Here is a 16,996-nt window from a genome sequence, read left to right on the forward strand (position 1 = left end):
CATTTTTGTATCAGCACAATCTGAAGATCTTGCATTCAACCAGACCATAACATTAAAAGATCTTCGGACAAGGATTAGGCGCAAAGTGGGGATCTGGAGAAGAATTTTGAGCCTCAAATGTAGATATATTTCTTCATTAGAACCCGCTAGATATGCCATTTTTTATATTAATAGGGAAAATAATCTAAAGCAGATGATCGAATCCCATTGCTCTCGTGGGAATTGTGTACTATAATTGTATGCTAACTTCGTCGAGGACAAAGGTGGCCCAAGCTCAATTACACCGTGTCCACCAAACCCCAAGCCAAATCAAGAAGCTGAAATTCCTACCATACGGTTGTGCAGTGGATTCACATCATTGCTTCAAATCTCATACCAAGACCTGCTGAAATCATCATCAATGGCAAGACATTCTTCATTTTTGCCCCTCAATTACTAGGGTGGAGGATAATTAGGGGTATTTGGTCATGGGACCTATGACACACTCGCATGACATTTTTTTCAATGCTTTTGATTTTAACTTTGGCACGCCGATGTTCAACACGAGTAACACTCAAACGAGCACACCATCAAGTTGTTGGGGTGGATCAAACTGAAGTGATTTTGGGGTTGACATCAGATTTACAAGAATGGATGATCTACTCACAAAAACCTCGACCGACGAGGGCACATCCAACCCTGGACTTGCAATCAAGGTTGATACAAAGAGGGAGAAGAGAACGAAGAGGACGAAGAAACATATAATGATGTTTCAAATTACCTGTAGACCGTGAAATTGAGCAAACATTTAGACAGAGAAGATGCGAGAGATTTACTCAAAGACAAGCCGAGATGGATCTTGGAAACCAAAATGATGGACAAGGTAATGAATTCAATCATGTGCATAAGACAATATGATGTGCCACTATTCAATAAATTTAATTTGAGAATTAAGAGGCTAGATATTGAGGCACCCCAATTTGAATTAAAACCAGTGATGTTTCAAATGCTCCAAACGGTGGGGCAGTTTAGTGGTATGCCCATAGAAGATCCACATCTTCACCTTCGATTATTCATGGAGGTGAGTGATTCGTTTAAGATAGCTGGTGTGACTGAAGATGCGTAAGATTGAAGCTATTTCCATACTCATTGCAGGACCAAGGACGAGCATGGCTGAATTTGTTGCCACCAAGTTGAATATCTACTTGGAAAGAATAAGCAAAAATGTTTTCGGTATAGTATTTTCCACCAAGAAAAAACGCAAAATTGCGAAATGAGATAACTATTTTCCAACAATTGGATGGCGAGTCCTTATACAAGGTGTGGGAGAGATTCAAGGAATCGCTTTGTAAGTGTCCTCATCATGGGTTTCCTCATTGTATCTAACTGGACATGTTTTATAATGGTCTCAACACACATACAAGATTAATGGTAGATGCTTCTACGAATGGTGCAATTTTGTCTAAGTCTTATAACGAGGCTTACGAGATCATCGAAAGGATCGCTAGTAACAATTACTAATGGCTAACAAATCGAGCAAACTTCAGAAGACGAGTAGTTGGAGTGCATGAAATGGACATGCTGACTTCATTCTCTGCTCAGGTATCTTCTATTTCTTCAATGTTAAAACGGTTTACCACTAATGGTTTGAATAATTTTGCAACTCAATCACCAGGTCAGTATGATGTTGTTTCATGTGTGTATTTTGGGGATGGTCATTCTTTTGAGAATTTTCCTTCGAACCTCAAGTCTATTTGTTATGTAAGGAATCAGTATCAAAATAGAAGTAGACAAGGACTAATCCCTAACTTCTACAATCCATCATGGCAAAATCATCCGAACTCTTCCTAGAGTAACCAAGGAAATGGACCAAACAATCATATGCAGCATAGACCCGACCAATCCCAAGGTTTTACTCAACAAACTCCAAAACCATCTCAAGTTAAGTCATCAAATAGTTTGGAGGACTTGTTGAAGGCTTACATTGCAAAAAATGAAGCTTTGATCCAAAGTTACGCAGTAACACTAAAAAATCTAAAAAACTAGATGGGTCAGTTAGCTACTGAGCTTCATAGTAGACCAAAAGGAACCTTGCCAACCAACACATAAAATCCAAGAATTTTTGGTAAGTAACATTGCGTGGTGGTTGCATTATGAAGTGGTAAGATTTTGGAATGCAAAGAAGTTGTGGTTGAAAATGAGCCTATTGAAAAGGAGGAAAGTCAACCAGTAGTTGAAATTCCTACACCAAAAAAGTTGGATGCTAAAAAACCTGATGAGTTAAATCCAAAACTAGTGAATTCTAAAAAGCTAACACCTTCTTTTGCAGATTTGCCTCCTCAGAAATGTTGTCCATTTTAACCTAAAGTTCTATATCCTCAAAGACTCCAGCAGCAGAAGCAGAAACAAGAGGTGAAATTCAAAAAGTTCTTAGATGTTCTAAAGCAACTGCACATAAACATCCCATTGGTGGAGGCTTTAGAGAAAATGCCCAACTACGTGAAGTTTATGAAGGATATTTTGTCCAAGAAGAACAGGCTTAGTGAGTATAAGACTGTTGGTTTGATGAAGGAGTACAGTGCATTCTTACCGAACAAGCTACCTCAATACCCTAGAAGTTTTACGATACCTTGTAACATCAGAGAATCTTATTGATGTAAATCTTTGTGTGACCTTGGAGCAAGCATCAACTTGATGCCCAAATCTATTTTCAAATTGTTTGGCAATAAGTGAAGACCCACTACTGTGACACTTCAACTTGCGGATTAATCTTTAGCATATCCCGAGGGAAAGATTGGGGATGTTTTGGTAAAAGTAGATAAGTTTATTTTTCCTACTGACCTCATTGTGTTAGATTTTCACGTAGATAAGAAAGTTCCGATCATCCTTGGGAGACCTTTCCTAGCTATGGGAAGAATGTTGATAGATGTGCAAAAAGGAAAACTCATAATGAGAGTTCAAGACGACCAGGCATGAAATTTCCCGATCCGATGTAGGAATGTCAAGTAATGGAGGAATTAGAAACCTTAGTTTCTATGGAATGGGAGAGCAATTTTGAAAAAGACCTTTTGGAGCAAAAATTAGGGTTTAAACCTTTGGAAGATGAAAAAGGTAATGAAAACATGGCTTTCATGAAAGCCAATTTGAGGATTTATGTTCAAACCCTGCTGTTGAAACCACTAGAGTTGGAAATTCGGGAATTTACACAACCCAAGTTGTCAATTGTGAAACCGCCTAAGCTTGAACTAAAGGTACTTCCGACCCATTTAAAATATGTTTATTTAGGTAACTATTCTACTTTGCCTTTGATTATTTCAGTAGAACTGATAGAACATCAAGAGGAACAACTTATTTTGTCTTAAAGAAATTTAAAAAGGCAATTGGTTGGACCATAGTCGGCATACGACGTATAAGCCCTTCCTTCTGAATGCATAAGATTATTTTAGAGGAAGGTGAGCTAGATAGAATTGATGGGCAAATGAGACTTAACCCTATCATGAAAGAGGTAATACGAAAGGAAGTGATCAAATGGTTAGATGCGAGGATTATCTACCCCATCTCATATAGTTCTTGGGTAAGTCTGGTAAAATGTGTACCAAAGAAAGGTGGAATCATAATTTTCGAGAGTGAACGTAATGAGTTAATCCCAACAAGAACTATCAAAAGTTGAAGAATCTGTATTAACTACAGAAAATTGAACAAAGCCCCGGAATACCAACATAAAACTACTTTTACCTACCTGTACGGTACATTTGCTTTTTGGCGAATGCCTTTTAGCTTATGTAATCCACCTGCCAGAATTCAGTGATGTATGATCGCAATTTTCACTGATATGGTTGAAAATTTTGTTGAGATTTTCATGGATGATTTTTTTTGTTTTTGGTAACACCTATAATGTTTGTTTGAGTAATTTGGCTAAGGTACTAAAAAGATACGATGAGACGAATCTTTTCTTTAATTGGGAGAAATGTCATTTTATGGTTAATAAGGGAATTGTCTTAGGACATAAAATTTCCAAGAACAAAATTGAAGTGGATAAAGCAAAGTTGGACGTAATTAAAAGATTACCACCTCCAGCTAGTGTGAAAGGAGTTAGAAGTTTCTTAGGCCATGCTGGTTTTTATCATAGATTTATCAAAGATTTTTCAAAAATTTCTAAACCTTTGTCTTTTAGAAAAAGATATTATTTTTTATTTTAACAAAGCATGTTTAGAAGCTTTTGAAGAATTAAAAACCGGTTAATCTCAGCCTCAATAATTGTTACACCTGATTGGAACTTACATTTTTAGTTGATGTGTGATGCAAGCGATTTCACTATTGTAGTTGTGATGGTCGAAGAAGAAACAATGTGTTTCATCCTATCTATTATGCAAGTAGAACTTTGACAGGAGCCTAGCACAATTATACAGTAACTGAAAAAAAACTCTTTGCTATAGTTTTTGCTTTAGACAAGTTTCATTCATATCTTATAGGTACCAAAGTTACAGTCTTTTCGATCATACGACCATTAAGTATTTACTCATGAAGAAAGATGTTAAATTGAGGCTAAATCATTGGATACTTTTACTCCAAGAATTTGACCTTGAGGTCCAAGACAAAAAAAAGTGTTGAAAATCAAGTAGCTAATCATTTGTCGAGGCTGGAACAAAATGAGGTAACTTCTTCACTTGTTCCAATTAATGAGAATTTTCTTGATGAGCATATCTTCGAGCTAAGTCAAATTCATGAAACACCTTGGTTTGCTTATTTTGCCAATTACTTAGCATGTGGAATAATTCTTCGAGAAATGACATACCAACAAAGGAAGAAATTCCTTCATGATAGTCGGTATTATTTCTGGGAGGATCCGTTTTTGTTTAAACAATGTGCAGATAAAATAATCAGGAAGTACGTAGCTGGAAGTGAGATTGACAAAATTTTGTGCCACTGCCATTCATCTCTAAGTGGAGGACACTTTGGTGGTTCTCACACTGCAGTAAAGATTTTACAAGCAGGATTCTTTTGGCCTACAGTGTTTAAGAATGCGTATACATGTGTGAAAAACTATTATAGATGCCAAATAATAGGAAACATATCAATGAGGAACGAATATATGTGAAAAATAGTGTTTAAAGGTTGAACTATTCGACGTATGGGGAATTGATTTCTGGGCTTGTTTCCTTCTTCTTATAGGAACAAATACATTTTGGTAGTTGTGGATTACGTATCCAAATGGGTTAAAGCTAAGGCATACCCAACAAATGATGCCAAGGTAGTCATGCAATTCCTACATAAACATGTATTTACACGGTTTGGGACTCCTAAAGCTATAATTAGTGATGAAGGATCTCACCTTGTAAATAAATGGCTTAAGTGGTTTCTTGACAAGTACGACGTGTAACATAAATTTGCTATTACCTATCACCCACAATCAAATAGGCAAGTTGAAAGGGTGAATCATGAAATCAAAGGTATTCTTGAAATTGTAGTGCACCCTAACAAAAAAGACTGGTCCCAAAGGCTCGATGATGCTCTATGGGCCAATCGAACTACTTTTAAGATGTAAAACCCCTAACCTGTCTCCGTCGTTGGATCAGGGTTACTGGGCATTGTTGTACAAAACATAATATTTAATATCGAAATAGAATCAACATGAAATATATATATTAACATTTGATAACATAATTAAATTATAGCATAATTACTTTTTTGGCCTAAAATCAAACCTAAGAAGCTTTAAAAATAGTTTGGAAATAATCAGGGACTTATTTGAAACAAATCAGAAATTTCAAGCCAAACTTAATAATTTTCAAAATAAGGGTCACACGGCCATGTGGCCAGGCCATGTGACATAGCCCAGGTCGTGTGGGCATTCGAACTATGGGACACACGGCCGTGTCCCAGCCCGTGTGTCAAACCGTGTAACTCCTAACTTGGGTCAAATGGCCTTGTCGCAGGTCATGTACCAGACCGTGTGAAACCTGAACCTAAATTAACATGACACACAGCTGTGTGAAGTGGCAGTGCGTGGCATACAGTCGTGTGACAGCCAGTGTCTCAGGCCGTGTGCAGCAAAAATTTTCCCTTAAACAAGCCACTTCAAATTCAATTACTTGCATACCAATGCACACCATATCTAACCTATTTCACATGGTTAATAGTGCCAAATTCTCATTCAACCTATGACTAACCAATATGTCATCAATAGACTCTCCAATTTACACTTCAAAACCATTCATGAACTAAATTACAATATCATATCTCAATCATATATCATGAATACTAAAAGACCATTTCTTTTCAAATTATACCATCAAAACTTACCACTTTAGATGGGTAAAATTAAAATGACCATATCCATAAAATTTTAAACATATACAAGTCAAATCAAACTATATATATATGCTACTAGACACAATAAGAGCTAAAATACACCATGTGATCAAACTAGATAAGCACTTATTACATGCCAAAACACATATATCATTTAATCACTTCAATGAACCAAACACATATCAATCAACCATTTCTTTCCTAATTTCAAAAGACCATGCACAATTAGTAATAAAATATATTAAAACATAACAAAGCTTGATACCAATTTATCATACAACCCTATACATGCCATTTACAACCATAGGTTAAAACATTCAAAAACCACCAAAATGGATCGATGGATAGTGTGATCATGCTCTGACAATGTTCTGAACCGATCGAGCTTTCTGATAACCTACAAAGAAATGAAATAACTAACATAAGCGTTAAGCTAACTAAGCTCGTATAATATGAACTTAGTCTTACCAAACATACAAAATTTAAACCATTCAAACATGAATTCATTTATATGTCAATTGTAGATCTTTCATTTCTATACCATTTCTATACACACACATGTTTCAAAGATTAGCAAATGAATCAATAAAACATATAAATACAACCAATCTTGAACGTGCGTAATAAGCTTTGCCTTCCAAATTCCATTCAACACTTAATTCACCCTCATCAAATCCTATATCAATTTTTCACAATATTAATTTTCAATTTACAAATTATAACCATGTAACCTTCGATACATATATTCATATTCATTCATTAATCTTTGATTACCCAATGTACCTAATGAAATAACATCTAATACTTAGAAAATACTCATATATCCATTTTACTCTCTAAACCCACCACAAACATAACGAATTAACACATTTAAAGACTTATGAAACATATAATTACAACAATGCATTTATATTCATCACCAAACTATACTAGTCAAACATTCATCTCATATTCCTACTTGTGATACATATCTCACCCGAAACATGTTACCTAAATAGCGAACAGTTAAAGGATGAGACACTGACCTTTTCATTGATATCTTTTTCAACATTTTCATTTATATCCTTTTCAACCTTCTTCAATGGATCGTTTATACATAATCAACATGAATCAATCTGTTATTGGCACATGGTTCCCGATAGATAAACCGTAACACAGTTTTTCGCCCAGCGCTAGATGGATAAACCGATGATATCAAATGTGTGCCCAGCACTAGTCAGATAAACTGACGATATCAAATGTGTTCCCAAAACTAGTCCGATAAATCAACAATGTTTTGTGCCCAGCTCTAGTCGGATAAACACACAATGAGTTGCGCCTAGCGCTAGTCGGATAAACGGACGATATCAAATGTGTGTCCAGCACTAATCGAATAAACCAACAATGATTTTGCACCCAGCGCTAGTCGGATAAACTGAAAAATACATACATAATTACATCATTCTACATTTCTTCAATTCATAATTTAAACCCTTTACATTAATCTTCTATATTAAATTTCTATAATCCACTCCATAACCATTTTCACATATATATATATATTTCTATAACATTACATTTAAAATGCTAATCATTTGAATACATATAATTGACTATCAAATTAACTAATAATCAAAATAATTAAATAAATAAAGTTTGAGTTTAAGGACTACGAACTTACCTGAACTCAAAAATGACTTTTAACATGAACCGAAAACTATTATGCTACTTTGGCTTTTCCGCGATTTGTGTTCGTTCAAGTTGTTTCTTGATCTAGATAAATATTTTTATTCAATTAACATCATTCTAGCATTTAAAATAATTAATTCAAGCATATAACCCTTATCTTTATGAATTTACTAAATTACCCCCAATGTTTTAGCCTTTTTACAATTTAGTCCTAAATCCTGAAATTCATGAATTATCCACATTTAATCAAAATACCAGTAGCCCAATTTCTTATGATTTATAATTAGCCCATATCCATTATCAATTCCCAATATTTACATGAAGTTTTACTATTTTAATAAATTAATCCTTAAACATTAAAATCATTAAAAATCACTTAACAAAATAAGCATATCTAACAATCAAGCTTCCAACAAAACCAATTAGCATCAAAGACATTCAAAATCATCAATGATAAATTTCTAAATGTTTGACGGTTTCTCAAATTAATCTTCAATTTAGCTAGATATCAAAACAACCATTACAAATACACAAAATTCATGATGAAAAAGTCAAGAAATACTTACATGCAAAGAAAAATAGAAAAACCAAAGCTCCCTCCTTCCTACAGTGGTGTTCAGCTAAGGAAATAAAAGAAACAAGATGATAGATGCTTTTGGTTGTTTTGTTTTATTACTTTAACTCTTGTTTAATTAATAAAAATATATTAAATTATAAGGTTTTTCTTTCTTTTTTTTTCAATTCCTACATCCACTAACTGGCCATAATTCATTATTATGGTCTAATTGCAACATAAACTCTTGTAACTATAATAATTTACCAATTAACACCTTTTTAACTAATAAAACTCATTGTCGCAACATTTACTATTTAATCCTTTTTAATTAATTAACTATTTAGATGATAAAATTTCTTAACGAAATTGTAATATGACCTTAATAACACTCTGTAAATATTTAATAAAATATTTACAGGCTCAGTTTATAGAAACGATGTCCCGATACCTCCTTTTCTAAAACTACTTGACATTAGGATTTACCACTTGAACCTGATAATTTGCTCAAATAATTTAAATTATCAAATAAAAATATATTATAATACTATATTTAGCTCGTAATTATTAAATAATAATATTTACAAACCCAGTCATTAGATTTGTGTCCCCGAAACCACTATTTTTAACACCACTGAAAAATGGGTTGTTACATAAGACACCGTTAGGAATGACTCTCTATCGATTAGTTTTTGGAAAGGCATGTCATTTGCCGCTTGAATTGGATAATAAAGCTCACTGGGCCTTGAAACAATTAAATTTGGATCTTAAGAAAGCTGGTGAGAGAAGGATGCTACAGCTTGATGAGTTGGAAGAGTTGAGGTTATTTTCATATGAGAATGCTAAGATGTGTAAAGAAAAATCTAAGAGATGGCATGACTGTCATATACAACCTCGTGAATTTAGAGAATATCAAAAAGTGTTGTTGTATAATTCGAGGCTAAAGTTATTCCCCGAGAAGCTCAAATCTCGATGGAGAGGACCTTATACCATCTACAAATTTTATCCATATGGAGTTGTAGAATTGCACGACAACCATGGATGTACGTTTAAAGTTAATGGTCATTGTCTCAAGCACTCTTGGGATGGTGAAGTTGAGCGAATTAAAACCTTATTCAAATTAATATACCCTTAATTTTTATGATCTTACAATTTAATAAATAATTAGAAATTATTTTTCTTAAATTAGTACATGTAATTAATTTTGTCTAAGGAGATTGGAACTTAAGCGGGACCGTTGTGACCCCTTCAACCTTTCTTAGAAATTTTTTTATTTCCATTTTAATCTTTTTTTAATGTTAATTTTATTTTATTTGTTTAATAAGGGGGTCAATTGACCCAAGTACTAATCGGTTGATTTTATCTTAAATAGTCTAGTTTATAAATACAGTTTGGGCTCAAGGTGTAACAGCCCGTTTTCAGTGATATCAGAATAGTGTTTTAGGACCACAAATCTGACATGAAAATATTTATTTTACTAATATTTTAATGTCTAAAGTATGTTAGTAGTGTCATATAAAAATTTCACTAAGAAATTTTATCGTTTGCATGCTTAATTTGATAAAAAGGACTAAATTGCATAAGGTGCAAAATTAGAGTTCTATAAGTAAAAGCTATCAAATTGTTATGAATTTTGAGTATGAGTGGTCTTAAATGGTAATTAGACCATTAATATCATTATTGGACAAATATGGACATCATTTAAGTGATTTTTAAAGGTTAATGTATAAGGCTAATAAGGTAAATTGAAAAATTAACATAAAATAAAGTAAAGAAAAGAAAGATATCATCTTTCTTTCATCTTCACCACCGAATATTCAAAGATAAAAGCCATTAACAAAGCTTCAACATTAAACCATCATTCATTCTCTTGCATGTGAGTATTTTTCATCCCGTTTTTAATGATTTCTATGTTTTTGGAGTCGTTGTAGATTATTCTAGCTAGCCTAGGGACTAATTTGCAAAAATGTTGAAATTTTAGGGTTTTACCATGAATTTATATTGGTTTTTTATGATGTTTGATAGAAGGAAATCAATGTTTTTTGTTAGTTAAACAACTTTTTGTATTTGATGAAAATGTCAATTAGTGGTTAAACTGAAAATTGTGTAATATTCATGGTAAATTGTAAAATTAATGAAAAATATGAGCTTCTAGGGACTTAAGTGAAATTCAGCTAGCTTGGGTTAGCATTAAATTTGCATAAATTTCATTTTATAAGCTTAGGGACTAAATTGTAATGAACTTAAAATTATAGGAGCAAAAGATAATTTTGCAAAAATATGATTTTTGGATTGAACTTAATAGAATGGTTATTGAATGGGTTGAATTTGATTATTTAGATCAAGATAAGCATCGTACGGATTTAGGTCAAGGAAAAGAAAAAGTATTGAATTAGTTGATCATATCTCCTCGTTTACGATCGAGGTAAGTTAGTGTTAGAGTATGGCCAAAGATCAATCACGAGATGGTTGTAATAGCATACTTGATTTATCATGTTTATTAATATAAGGCGTTACCATTATTATTTCAGTTTCTTTTCTATGTATATAAATAAACTGTTTTATAATAATGTCCTGAGAATAATATGATTATTCTTAAAAGGTCCTTAGTTAAGTATTATTGTTGGCTAGGACAACAATAATGCATTAAGACTAACATGTAGTTAATTGATGATAAAGGGTTGTCATTGATAGGGAATGTCAAAATCGATGCATGAATATGTGTGTTAGAGAACAACATATTGGACTGACCCGTTTTGAGTATGTTTCTTAGATTATTATGTAATTGTAACAACATTACTCATAGTGATTAATATGTATATGATCCTCAGACTGGAGATCATCATAATCCCAATATCGTGAGTTGTATATTTTGATACAGTCAAACGTACACCGTAACTGGTTGTTCTATAAAGGCTGATGTTGGATATAACACGATCTGTGTAGAAGGATATGGTTGATCGATATAGGATAAGTCCCTCCTACATAATGGGAGTAATATCTTAGGTCATTTGATTGAGTGAGACTAGAAATGCATGGCCATGCTTAAATAAGTTGATATGAGATGTTGTACTTATTTGTATATCATAGTCTACTTAAGATATCAAGGAACATGGAATGGACTATGCAAGTGTGACTATTCCATGACTTGTGTCTAATCCAGAGATAAATGACTTAAGGATTATTACATGAAAGGTTAATCATAAAAGGTTTTTGTCGAATCATGATTTCTTGTGACTTAGGTAGCAATAACGCATTGCTAGGTGCCACTCACAGTTTGTAACATTGGAATCGTTCTAGTATTACTGCTAACGTTACAAGAACCTACAGGGTCACACCTTATAGTTGAAATGAACAGAATAAAACATAGTTGGTATTATGTTTGGTTGTAGCTTGAATTAAATTAATTATAGAATTAATTTAATTGGGAATCAAATATCGAATACATTATATGTACAAGGTTGTTGTACGTATAATGAGAACATGAATTTGGTTCATATATAAATTCAAATAAATATATAGTTTACCGAAATCATTATTATAATTAATGTAATTATAATTTTCGGTTTAAAAACATTGTTATATTTATTTAATTTCTAGAAACCCTAAAAATAGATATAAAATCTCGTTTTTCTTTGCTTGGTGGGTCTAGCAGCCGTCAAAGCAAAGTCTTTTCCAAAACAGTTTTGGGGATTCCTTCTGTTCATTGTCAACTGGGTGGATTACGTAGAGGCCGGAGTAACGATAGATTGTGGCTTGGTTCGATAGTAGATCAGATTACTCATTGCAAGGCATCGCTGTCTACTCAAAATAAAGATTCGGTAATTTCAAAACCTTTATTTCACCCCGATTCGTTCCTCACACATGGATCCATGGTTAGGATTGCCAGATGTTTTATTTTTTCACTGCGCCGTAGGGGTGCCGACGTACCAATAGTTAGTATGTTTAAATAGCATTTTAATATGTTTGATTTAATGCTATTTTTTGTATTATTATATTATGTCTCTACGGAGAAATCCAATGATGTTTCGATGACTTTCGAATCCCGTTTGAACCTTAAAAAAATATAGGATAGAAATGACATGTCGTTAAGGTTATCGTGTTTCAGGTGCTAGTCCTGAACGTCCTACCGGTGGCTGAGTTTCGACATGTGTTGCGGATACTTGACAACTTGTGTGAGCAGCACCGTGTAGCTAAAAGCACAATACACCCCCAAACCTAAAAGATGCATTGTCCTCAATGCATGTACAGATATGAACTACGAATGCAAGAACATATATATGTACATAATGAGATGTAATAAAGGGAGAAAAACTTCTCAAGCTTGGAACTGAATGGTGGTACTTTAATTACAGCTAATGGTCTTTTGTGCACTCATCTTATAACGCATCGGCCTTTTAAGTAAATTAAGTGGTATATCCTCCTCTTTATTATCAAATATGGTAAGTTCATCAATAATTCGATCGATCTTACGATCATGTTCAATCATCGATTCAGTAGAAGGAGGTGGAACAGTCGTCAGTCATCCTAATTTTAGGGATCCTGTTTAGTAAACTGAGGGATTTGCTTCCTCTTCATCTTCACAGTCAGTCCCAATACTGACAGACTATGTTTTCTCTAGTTCTTCCTTCGGTGCTTTGGGTGCATTCTCTTCATTAGTAAGATTCGTCTCAATGGGCTCTACATCACCGACCCCGTCCCTCCTGCAGTTTATTGAAAAAAGGAAATGAAATAACTAAAAGAAATTTAAATCGAAAAATTGAAATAAAAATAAAAAAATTTCAAGATGTTGAAGTTAAACATCTAGAAGATCAATGGACTGTTTGTCTTTTACATGAGAACCTCAGTAGTGCTTCAAGCCTTGTCCATTAACTTTAAATGTGTCCCCCGTTTCCATGTCCTTGACATCAACATCTCCATTTAGATATACATGAGCCACCAAGCATTTTTCATCAAAATTGAAAGGTCTATTTTGCTCCAGCAAAGTGCACAGGGGTCTCCACTCAAATGATTCTTCATCACTATCAGAATTATTGTGGAAAAATCTCATGAACTCTTCCTCCACTGTTGTCTCTATCAAGTCAATGGCACGACATTATTCATTCTCATTAACACCTTTCAACACATTAAATACATTGAACTGACCTGCTGATCATTCATCCTCATGGTCAGTTCACCTTCCTATACATTGATTAAAGTTCTACCTGTAGCAAGAAAAGGTCTTCCAAAAATAATTGGCACATCATGGTTAGCTTCACATTCTAAAATAAGGAAATCTGAAAGAAAGATAAATTTATCTACCATTACCCATACATCTTCAATTTTACCTTATGGATGGGCATAGGATCGATCGACCAGTTGCAACGTAACCGTAATATGTCCCTACTTACCCGATTCCCAGCTTCTTGAAAATAGATAGGCATTAGATTTACACTTGCTCCTAAATCACATAATGCCTAACCAATATAATGATTTCCTATTGAACATGGGATAGTGAAACTCCTTGGACCTTCAACTTTGGAGGTAGTTTATTCATCAAGATTGTTGTGCATCCTTTAATGAGAGCAACAGTATTAAACTCTCCCAATCTATGCTTTTTTTCCAATATGTCATTCATAAATTTCACATAATTGGGTATCTACTTCAAAGCTTCCACTAATGGTATGTTGATATGGAGTTGCTTCAAGACCTCCAAAAATCTTTTAAACTGAATATCCTTTTTAGAATTATGGAATCTCTAAGGAAAAGGTAGAGGTGGTTGACCTTCAAGTTGTTGATATTCTTTTGATGTGGCATTTTGTTGGCAACATGATTTGATTTTGTCACAACATTCCCTTTTTAGTTGTTGTCTACTGTTCAGTAGGTTTTGAGATCTTTTCCTGATAGCGGTTATATTTGCCTTCCTCTTCCTTGGCATCTTGAACAACTTCATCCAATTGAGTCACTTCTAAAAGTGATGGCATTGCACTATTCCTTCCCTTGGGTTCTCAAATTTTAGTATCAGTTGGCAATGCTCATTGTGGCCTTGAATTTAGAGCATTCACTATTTTCCCTACTTGATTTTCAAGAGCTCGAAGAAACACAACCTGACTCTAAATCACAACATCATTTTTTGCCATATACCCCTTCAATAAAGAATCAATAAAATTAAAAGTTGATACCTGACCTTGTTGAGCATTTTGCCTCGGCATAAGATGATTATAACCAAGCGGTGCATTGTGGATATTCTATCTTGCAACATCGTGTGAGCTCCCCGCGCCTTGATTATTCCAACTAAAATTTGGATGCTGGTTCCACCCCATATTGTAAATGTTAGAATAGGGATTTTTATTTCGGTTAAAATTACCCATGTAGTATACCTGTAATAGCTCGATTTTCAAAAATGTCAAAAATAGTGGTTCGAGACCACCAAATTCAAAAAATAATCTCGTAAATTTTATTATTTAATAATTACGAGCCAAATATGATTTTTAAGATATTTTTGAATTAGTAATTTGTGTTTTATAAAGATTTATTAAGTCAAGAAATTGAGAAAAAGAGGTACCGAGACCTTGATGTTATAAACCGACCCGTAAATATTTTTATAAATATTTACGGAGTGTCAATATGGTAGTATTAAAGTTTTGTCAGAAAATTTTAACGTTTCGGCAGTCAATTAATTAAAAATGACTAAATTGAAAAGATGCAAAACTTGCTAACGTGATTAAATAGCTTAAAAATTAAATGAGGAAGGACTAAAAGAGTAAATGGACCAATTTAAGTGGCTGAGGCGGCATATTGTTAAAAAAATCAAAGATTTGTATGTATTTAAGGACAAAATTGGAATTACAATAAAGTTTATGTGGCCAAAATTTATTTTAAGGATTTGAAGACCATTTCTTCTTTAACTTTTAGTGGAAAACAACCATGGAAGAGGGCTGAGAGCTGGTCTTTCATATTTTAGCTTCAAGTAAGTTCAATTCTTGCTTTCCCCTTGAAATTTTTATATTTTTGGACTTTTACAATTAAGTCCAACTTAGTATTCTATTAGTTTTTTATTTTGTTGAAAGTTTTGGAAGATACCATTGATAATTTCATATGATTTTTGTTATTTGATGATGAAATTAAGATGTCAATGGATGTTTAACGACGTTTTATTAAAGAATTTTTGATGAAGACATGTTTTAGGGATTTAATTGAAAAGTATTGAATTTGTGGAAAAAAAAAAGAAACTCTGAAATTTCATGGAATTCATGGGCTGTTATTGATATGTATGAGAACGATTAGGCTTGGAACAAGGATTAAATTTTAAGAATTTCATTTTTCGAGCCTAGGGACGAAATCATCATGTATTAAAAGCTTAGGGTCAAAATGGTAATCATTATTTTGCACTAAACAGTTTTGGGCAGCAGCAGTGGTCTAACTTTGAAAAATCACTAAAAATTGTGGAAATCGGATTAGAAGATGAATAAAATATGAATTTAAATCTTATTGAGTCTAATTTCTCATAGAAGAAATGGTGTAAGAAATGGAATTGTAAATCATGAGATATAATAAATTTTGTGAGACAATGTCAGAATGATTTCGGGTTCCCCTATTCAGATTTGGGAAAATCATCAAAAATGAGAAAAAAAATAATTATGGGCTTAAATTTATATGTTTAAATTCTTAATGAGTCTATTTTTAATAGAAACAAACGAGAACATCATCCGAATCTCGTACGAGGAGATAATAATATTTTAGTGAAGAAGGGTCGAAACTGTCAGACAGCAGAACAATGATGACTTTAAAGAATAAGCTGTACTTATTGGCTAAACCATAAATTCTAAAAATTTTATGGTAAGAAGATATGTTAGACTATTTTTAGAGGAATTTAACAGATATTAATTTGGAGTTCTTTAGCTCAAGATAAAAATAATTTAGTGACTATGACACGGATGGACAACTTTGAATATACATATAAGTAAATAGTGAAATTATATATAATGTTACTTATAAGCGTGTTATATACAATAAGGATGTAGAATGGAGAGGAGGAGGAGGAAAATATATGAATGAATTGTGTATAAATTGGTCATATGCCCAATTATAATCGATAAACGTTAAATTAGAAATTATATAATGTTTTATTTCAAATAGTTATTATGAAATTATGATTATCGTTATGTTATAAAAATCGAATTGTAAGTTCATGTGGCTGAAATTTAATGATTAAATGTTAATTTCATGAATTATATAATGTATGATGAGATATATTTGTTGATGAATTGAGAATAAGATGACAATGCGAAAACCGAATAAATGATCAAATTGAGCGGAACGTTGGATTTGAGTACTTCTAATCAGTGACAAGTGATAAGTGGTAACTTTAGCTACACTTATCTGATCAGTGACTAGTGAAAAGTGATAAGTGGTAGCTTTAGCTACACTTATCTGATCAGTGACAAGTGACAAGTGATAAGTGGTAGCTTTAGTTACACTTATCTGATCAGTGACAAGTGATAA

At 33.1% G+C, this 16,996-nt stretch overlaps 1 non-coding gene across 1 annotated transcript; it reads right to left on the reverse strand.

Annotated features, from left to right (window-relative positions):
* Nucleotides 1–1,242: 1,242 nt before the first annotated feature.
* Nucleotides 1,243–1,349, reverse strand: LOC121220408 (small nucleolar RNA R71). The gene has a single exon (XR_005917610.1). It is a non-coding gene; the product is annotated as a small nucleolar RNA R71 (small nucleolar RNA).
* Between the last annotated feature and the right edge of the window lie 15,647 nt (nucleotides 1,350–16,996).

This window comes from Gossypium hirsutum, chromosome D08 (genome assembly GCF_007990345.1).
Source record: "Gossypium hirsutum isolate 1008001.06 chromosome D08, Gossypium_hirsutum_v2.1, whole genome shotgun sequence".
NCBI lineage: Eukaryota > Viridiplantae > Streptophyta > Magnoliopsida > Malvales > Malvaceae > Gossypium > Gossypium hirsutum.